The sequence below is a fragment of the Pan troglodytes genome, chromosome 2 (genome assembly GCF_028858775.2).
Source record: "Pan troglodytes isolate AG18354 chromosome 2, NHGRI_mPanTro3-v2.0_pri, whole genome shotgun sequence".
NCBI lineage: Eukaryota > Metazoa > Chordata > Mammalia > Primates > Hominidae > Pan > Pan troglodytes.
The window spans coordinates 22,331,307-22,338,262 of NC_086015.1; the positions used below are offsets into that span (position 1 = coordinate 22,331,307).

Sequence of the window (6,956 nt, forward strand, 5' to 3'; positions counted from 1 at the left end):
CCTGGCTCAAAGTAAGGAGAGTATACAATTTTGTTAAACGAAATAGTCTCCAGATGCAGTCTGTGAGGCTTGCAGAGAAGAGTATCTTTTCACACTTGATCTGTAAAATCAAGTTGCTTATTCTTTTTTTTTTTTTTTTTTTTTTTTTTTTGAGACGGAGTCTCGCTCTGTCGCCCAGGCTGGAGTGCAGTGGCGCGATCTCAGCTCACTGCAAGCTCCGCCTCCCGGGTTCACGCCATTCTCCTGCCTCAGCCTCCCGAGTAGCTGGGACTACAGGCGCCCGCTACCACGCCCGGCTAATTTTTTGTATTTTTAGTAGAGAGGGGGTTTCACCGTGTTAGCCAGGATGGTCTCGATCTCCTGACCTCGTGATCCGCCCGCCTCGGCCTCCCAAAGTGCTGGGATTACAGGCGTGAGCCACCGCGCCCGGCCCTCAAGTTGCTTATTCTGTGCAGGACACTAAACCACATACTCCCAGATTCTGGAATGGTTGTCCAATATGGAGTTACATTAAGATCCATGAAGAGGATTACAGTTTGTTAATATTTTGGCATAAAATTTTATTATGTCTTTCTCATGTTTTCCCCATTTTTTTTTTTTTACCAGAGGCTATCGTGATGAGTGGATTTTTAGCAAATAAATAAATAAAATTCAGATAATTTTTTTTTTTTTTTTTTGAGACGGAGTCTCGCTGTCGCCCAGATAAATATTTAGCCAATCCAGACAGAATTAGTCCATGCAGCTGCTTTCTCCTAGACACACTGACAGCATTACTCAGTCTCTGCAGGTTTCATGAGCCAAAAAGTTAAGAGGGATAAGGGCAGAGCCCTTTCTTCCACGTTGGTTCTCCAGTGGTCAGTAGAACGTTTCTCCAGGATACAGCACCCAAGCACTGGGCGTAAAAACATAGCCTTTCTGAAATCGGGGCGGGGTGGGGGAGGGTTCTTAGTGTAAGAAGGAATCATTTAAATCCTCGTGGTCGTGGTCTTGGTTTACTTCAATGGAACTCTCTCTAGACTGAATCATTTCCCGAAGGACCATCAAGCCAAGTGCCAATTTAATCTCAAATCCTCAAAGGAAAAGCTTACAGTTGTCAGTGGCGCGTCCTTCTCAGGATGGAAATAAAACAGCTCTAGCTTTCTGCTGGGCCAGGAAGCATTGATTGCAGGAGAGAGCAAATGCTCTCACAGTCTAATCAATCTCACAGAGCAGATGGATACAGCAATTAGTGCAAAAACAATTTTGCCAAGAATATTAACACTTCTAGAGTTTATCGAGAAGGGGTGAAGTTTCTACTCAATAATTTTCTACATTTATAGAATATTTACTGGTGAGCAACAGGGTGTAGGATCTCTGATCTCATGCTCTTGTATAGGCCAATGTAATTAATAGAAACACAAAAATTAGGTTCTTCATACACATCAAGTGAGATGTAGAACTGGGAGTGAAAGAGTTTTCTGATTAATACATGCTCCAACTCTTCTGAAAAACACTGAAATGATTATTTTGTTTTGATAGAAGTTATTCAGAAAATTGCTTTAATGTTTTACCTTTGCAAACTTAGGCACAGCTTAACGATCTAGGGCAGAGGTTGACAAACATTTTGTGTATAGGACCAGAGAGTAAATGTTTTAGGCTTGGTGGGTCATATGGTCTCTTTCACAACCACTCTTAACTTTGCTGTCATAGCACAAAAGCAGCCATAGAGATTAGGTAAATGAATGGGTACGGCTGTGTTGCAACAAAACTTTATAAAACAAGTGGCAGGCCAAATTGGGCCCATGAACCAGAGCTTGCTGTTCTTTGATCTAGGGCATTATCATTTTATCTCCTCTAACATTATATAGTTGATGCTGAAAAGCATGGGTTTGAACTGTGCAGGTCCACTTACACATGAATTATTTTCAATAAAGATACTGGGATTTTTTTTTTGATATTTGCGACAATTTGAAAAAACTTGAAGAAGAACCACATAGCCTAGAAATAATGAAAACATTAAGAAAAAGTTAAGTGTGTCATGAATGCATAAAATGTATGTAGATACCAGTCTATTTTTATCATTCCCTACCATAAAATATATATAAATCTATTTTAAAAAGTTAAAATTATCAGCACCTAGGAACACAAACATAGACTGTACATGTGCCATTCACAGTCTAGAGAAATGTAAAGGTACAGTGTTAAACCATAACTGCATAAAATTAATGGCAGTCCATACGGTACCCATGTAGCCATTGTGGTGAACTTACATGCTTCAAGTGTCTGCTTAAAACACCATGTGACACTAATTAATCACCTTCATGTGATCTGTTCCTCTCTCCAGTAAATTGCATCTCAGTAAAAAGTGATCTTTCGCAGTTACTGTGTATTTTTCATGATGTTTCGTGGAATACTGTAAATCTTGAGTAACATGGGACACATACAGAGTGTCACTAGTGATACTAGAAGTGCTTCCAAGAAGCAGAGGAAAGTGTTGACATTACAAGAAAAAGTTAAATTGCTTGATATGTATCATAGATTGAGGTCTGCAGCCATGGTGGCCCAGCATTTCAGACAGAGGATTCATCTTGTGAATAGATTGTAAACTTATGACATCAATAAATACAGTACATCACTACAAATGTATTTTCTCTTGCTTATGATTTTTTTAATAACATTTTCTTTTCTCTAGGTTACTTTATTGTAAGAATGCATTATGTAACACATATAACGGGCAAAATAGATGTTAATAGACTGTTTATGTTATTGATAAGGCTTCAAGTCAAAAATAGGCTATTAGTAGTTAAGTTTTGGGGGAGTCAAAAGTTGTAAGTGGATTCTTGGCTGTGTGGGGTGTTGGTGCTCCTAACTCTGTCATTGTTCCAGGGACAACTGTATGTATACATACATTCTTTCTCCAAAATTAGGGCATTTTATAGAAAGCACCAAACTTATAATTAGGTAATGTCTTTAGAATCATTACAAAATACATTTCTATATGGTTCCTAGAATTTGTTTTTCACTCATAATATGAACACATGCGGCAGATATGCTTCCCCTTTGAGTAATTGCACTTACCAGCCAAAGTCTTCCTATCATCTCTCCAACACACCCTTCATCCTTCTCTTCCTGTGTCCCTCTCCCTTCTCCTAGATCTCCTATTCTTCTCTTAGTTTTATTCTTTTGCACAATTTTCCTCCTACTCCCCTTACCATATTTCATCTTAATTTTGGTTAAATAGGATTTTATGGATTAGCCTGACAATCTAATCAGAAGCTGATTCCTTGTGGCAAGTCAGGATAGACCAGTGAGTGTAGGGCGAAAAGTACAACTGCATTTTGAGAGGGGGACAGCATATCCACTGGGTCCAGTTATATAACCTTTCTGTGCCTCAGTTTTATCATCAGTAGATATAGTGATCATAATGTAGCTACCTTCCATGGTCTTTTTACAGAATAAGTGAATGTGTATTGTAAAGGACTTAGAACAGAGCTAGCACTTAGCTTCAGGAACAAAGCAAGGATATCTGTCCTTACTATCTATCTCTACTGAACATTTTACTAGAAGTTGTAGGAACTAAAAAGAAAGAAGGATTTTGATTGGAAAGAAGAAATAAAATTGTCTTTATTCAGAGATGACATTATTGTTTATGTAGAAAATCTGACGGTGAAATCTAAACGCTGTTAGAACTATTGAACTATTAGAACTATTGAGTTCAGACTACGTTGTAGGATAAAAGCTCAAAATACAAAAAAAGCAATTGTATCTCCCTATACTAAAAACAAATAATTAGAAATGAAAATGTGTAAAAATATCACTCACAATCAAATAGAAATATGAGATAATTTAATATTTATAATATGAAATAAATCTGACAAAGATGTGCTAGAACTGTACATGGAAACTATAAAACATTGCTGAGGGAAGTTAAAGATTTAAATAAATGGAGAGATGTATTGTGTTTATGGATCTAAAGATTCATGGCAATGTTGTTAACATGCCAATTCTCCCCAAAATGATCTGTGGAGAGTAAAAGCAATCTCAATCAAAATCCTGTATTTTTTTTTTTTTTTTTTTTTTTTAGAAATTGACAAGCTGAATCTAAAATTCATAATGAAAGTACCCAGAATCACTGAAACAAGTTAGAAGAAAAAGAAGAAATGTAGAAGACTTGGGTACTTGAATTTAATATTCATTATAAAGCAGATCAATGATTTCATGGGGATGGTGATTGATGCTAATGGGAAGGATAGGAGGGAGGGATTAGGGGCACAAGAAAACTACTGGGGTGATGGATATGTTCATTATGTTTCCAAGTTGTGTGCATGTATGTATTTGTATATATATATACAAACATTTCATGTATATTTTTCATATATATGTCAAAACATCAATTGTATACTGTAAATATGTAAAGTTTATGTTAATCATACATCAATAATTTTGGTAGGCCCCTCTAATAAATTGTGTAAGATCTCATGATATTCGTGTGTGTGTGTCAAGCTTTCCTTTCAATTTGTGTTATTTTCTCTTCGTTTGCATTCATTTTGTTGTATTTTTTTCTTTTCGATTCTATTGCATTGTAGTATATATGAAAGTCTTAGCAAATTCTTTTTGTAATAAGATGTATAACAATGTTATATTTCAACAGGACCATGAGATGTGATATTTTAAAGGCTGACAAATGCCTCTTTGCATGTCAATTTAGAATGCCTCACTAAGAGGACTGTCCATAGGATGTAGTTCTCATTCCCATACAATCTGTTCAATGGTTTTTCTAATTTGTCTAATTTCATTCATTCATTCATTCATTCATTCACTGAACAGATTTCTGTGGCAGGATTTGAGTGATATAAGTACATGATATTGAATTTACTTGATCTTATATGGTTGATTATAACTGTAGTTTAAGCATTACATGAAAAATTTTAGACACTAAATAGCAAGTCCTACTGATGTTAGATGCAGTTTCATTTCTGTAACATTATTTTCTTCTTAGATGCTTGGTAGAATAATTTATTTTCAGAATCATCCTGACACATTCTGACATTTAAGTAGTTTGATTTTATATGATATATTATCCTTTAAAAAAACAGGACAAATGCCAAATGCCTGTATCAACTTCAGTATTTACAGCACAGAATTATTAATTAAATTTAGTTCTTCATTTGAAAAATAAGTTTGCTGGACTCTACCAGTTGGAGTGTGGATTAATTTAATGTAGTTTGAAATATAGGAATTACCAAATCCAGTTAAGTTTTTATTATGCTATTTCTATGTCTTGAGGCATACACCCCTGTTTAGAGATTTTTTTCTCTCCAGGCTAAGATTTCTGTTCTTTTTTATTTAGCCTTCTTGGGCATGTTGCAAATATTCTACCTAGTTATGTTTTCCAGGTCTATTGTAGTAGAGCCAATTCTTCATTTTCTCTGCTTCTCACCTGTTTTTGTCTATTTATTTGTGTATAAGATGTCAAAGGAAAATGAAAAGTAACACCTCAAAATACCACCTTGAAAAGGAAAATGCCAACAAATTCTTTTCTGCACCTGAAGCTTTTAATTCTTTAATCCACCATGGAATGTTGCTTAATTACATATTTTATTATGCATAACTGAAAATTATGTACTTTAGTTTCAACAATGATATGAAAGCATGTATTGTTTATAAATAGAGACTGGTTTGTCTCTTTTTTTATATTACAAATATTTGTGGAATTCTCACATGTTCTCCTTCTAAAACTTGGCTTTTTGAAAATGCTCAGAGAGCTCTGAGAAAAACTTCAAATTTTAATGTTTTCTCTAGAAATCAGAAAATTCATTTCTTAAAAAAAAAAATGATGTCATAACGGCATTATGGGTAAAAACCATTGAACAGTTTAAAGATTTTTGTAGAAGTTTTATCTTCATGTGTTGCATGAAGTATTTATTGATGAAAAAATGTTACAATTGTTGAATTAGGTGATAAATTCATGGGAGTTCCTCGTCTCTACTTTTGTGTGTGTGTTTGAAATTTTCCACAATAAAGTTTGTTTTTTAAAAGACATTTAGTGTGTATAGGTCTTTGGAGGTCACTATTTCATGATGAAATATTCCATACACTTGATTTCAAGTAGTTAGTGATCAAAGTCTTCATATTAGCAAAATATGCATTACAATATATTTCTGAAAATTTTGAATTGCCATTAGGTTTTTGTGTGTGCATTTTTTTTTTTTTTTTTTTTTTTTGCATTTGAGAGAGTTTTTGTTAGGGAAAAGAGAGAGAGAGAGAAATGTGTAGACTTGAGTTTGAGACAAATGTGGCCACTTAACAGTTAAACAAATCAGTTAACCTATTTGAGTTTCCCTTCCGTTGTCTTTGAAGTGAGAATGTCAGTGCCTGCCTTAAATACCTCAAGGTGGAATGCAGAGGTTTAAACAAGATATGTTTGTGGCAGTGCCTAATAAAATGAAGCATTCTACAAATATTTTTTCTATATTTAAAACAAACATGTGTGAGGATGGTGCTAAGAAGGGGGCCTCAGAAGGAGAAAGCCTTTGTACTAGATCTAGTGAAACAAATGTTTGCAAATTCCCTTTGGAAACAAAGGTAGGATAGATGAAACCTGTCCCTAGATTAAGATGCCGTTCAACAGGTTTGTGCTCTGGACGAATGTTCATTTTGCATCACATTGCCACAGACTAACGAATAAACATTTAAATATTTGAATATTCTTCAACATTCTCATCTCACAGGTATTGTTGGTTCTCCTGTGAAAGGAAAATCAGAGTAGCACATGGGACATCATTGTGTCAGGTGGGGGTGGTGGTGTAAGGGCATGCATTAAAGTGTCATTGTAATGAAAATTTTGTATTTGAGTACCACAAAAAGCAAGTATTTCTGATTCAACTCACAGTAAATAATAATGTTCAACATTTACTTTGTTGCAAAATATGTCACTTCGGAGTTTCTTTGCAAGTGTTTACTTTGCGTAACATACT

At 34.9% G+C, this 6,956-nt stretch overlaps 1 long non-coding RNA gene across 1 annotated transcript in view; it reads left to right on the forward strand.

The window, feature by feature from the left end:
* Positions 1 to 6,122, forward strand: part of LOC134809541 (uncharacterized) — a 195,066-nt gene extending 188,944 nt beyond the window's left edge. Inside the window, exon 4 of the long non-coding RNA XR_010155507.1 lies at positions 4,064 to 6,122. This is a non-coding gene — a long non-coding RNA (uncharacterized LOC134809541). The remainder of the gene's footprint in view (positions 1 to 4,063) is intronic.
* The last annotated feature ends 834 nt before the right edge of the window (positions 6,123 to 6,956 follow it).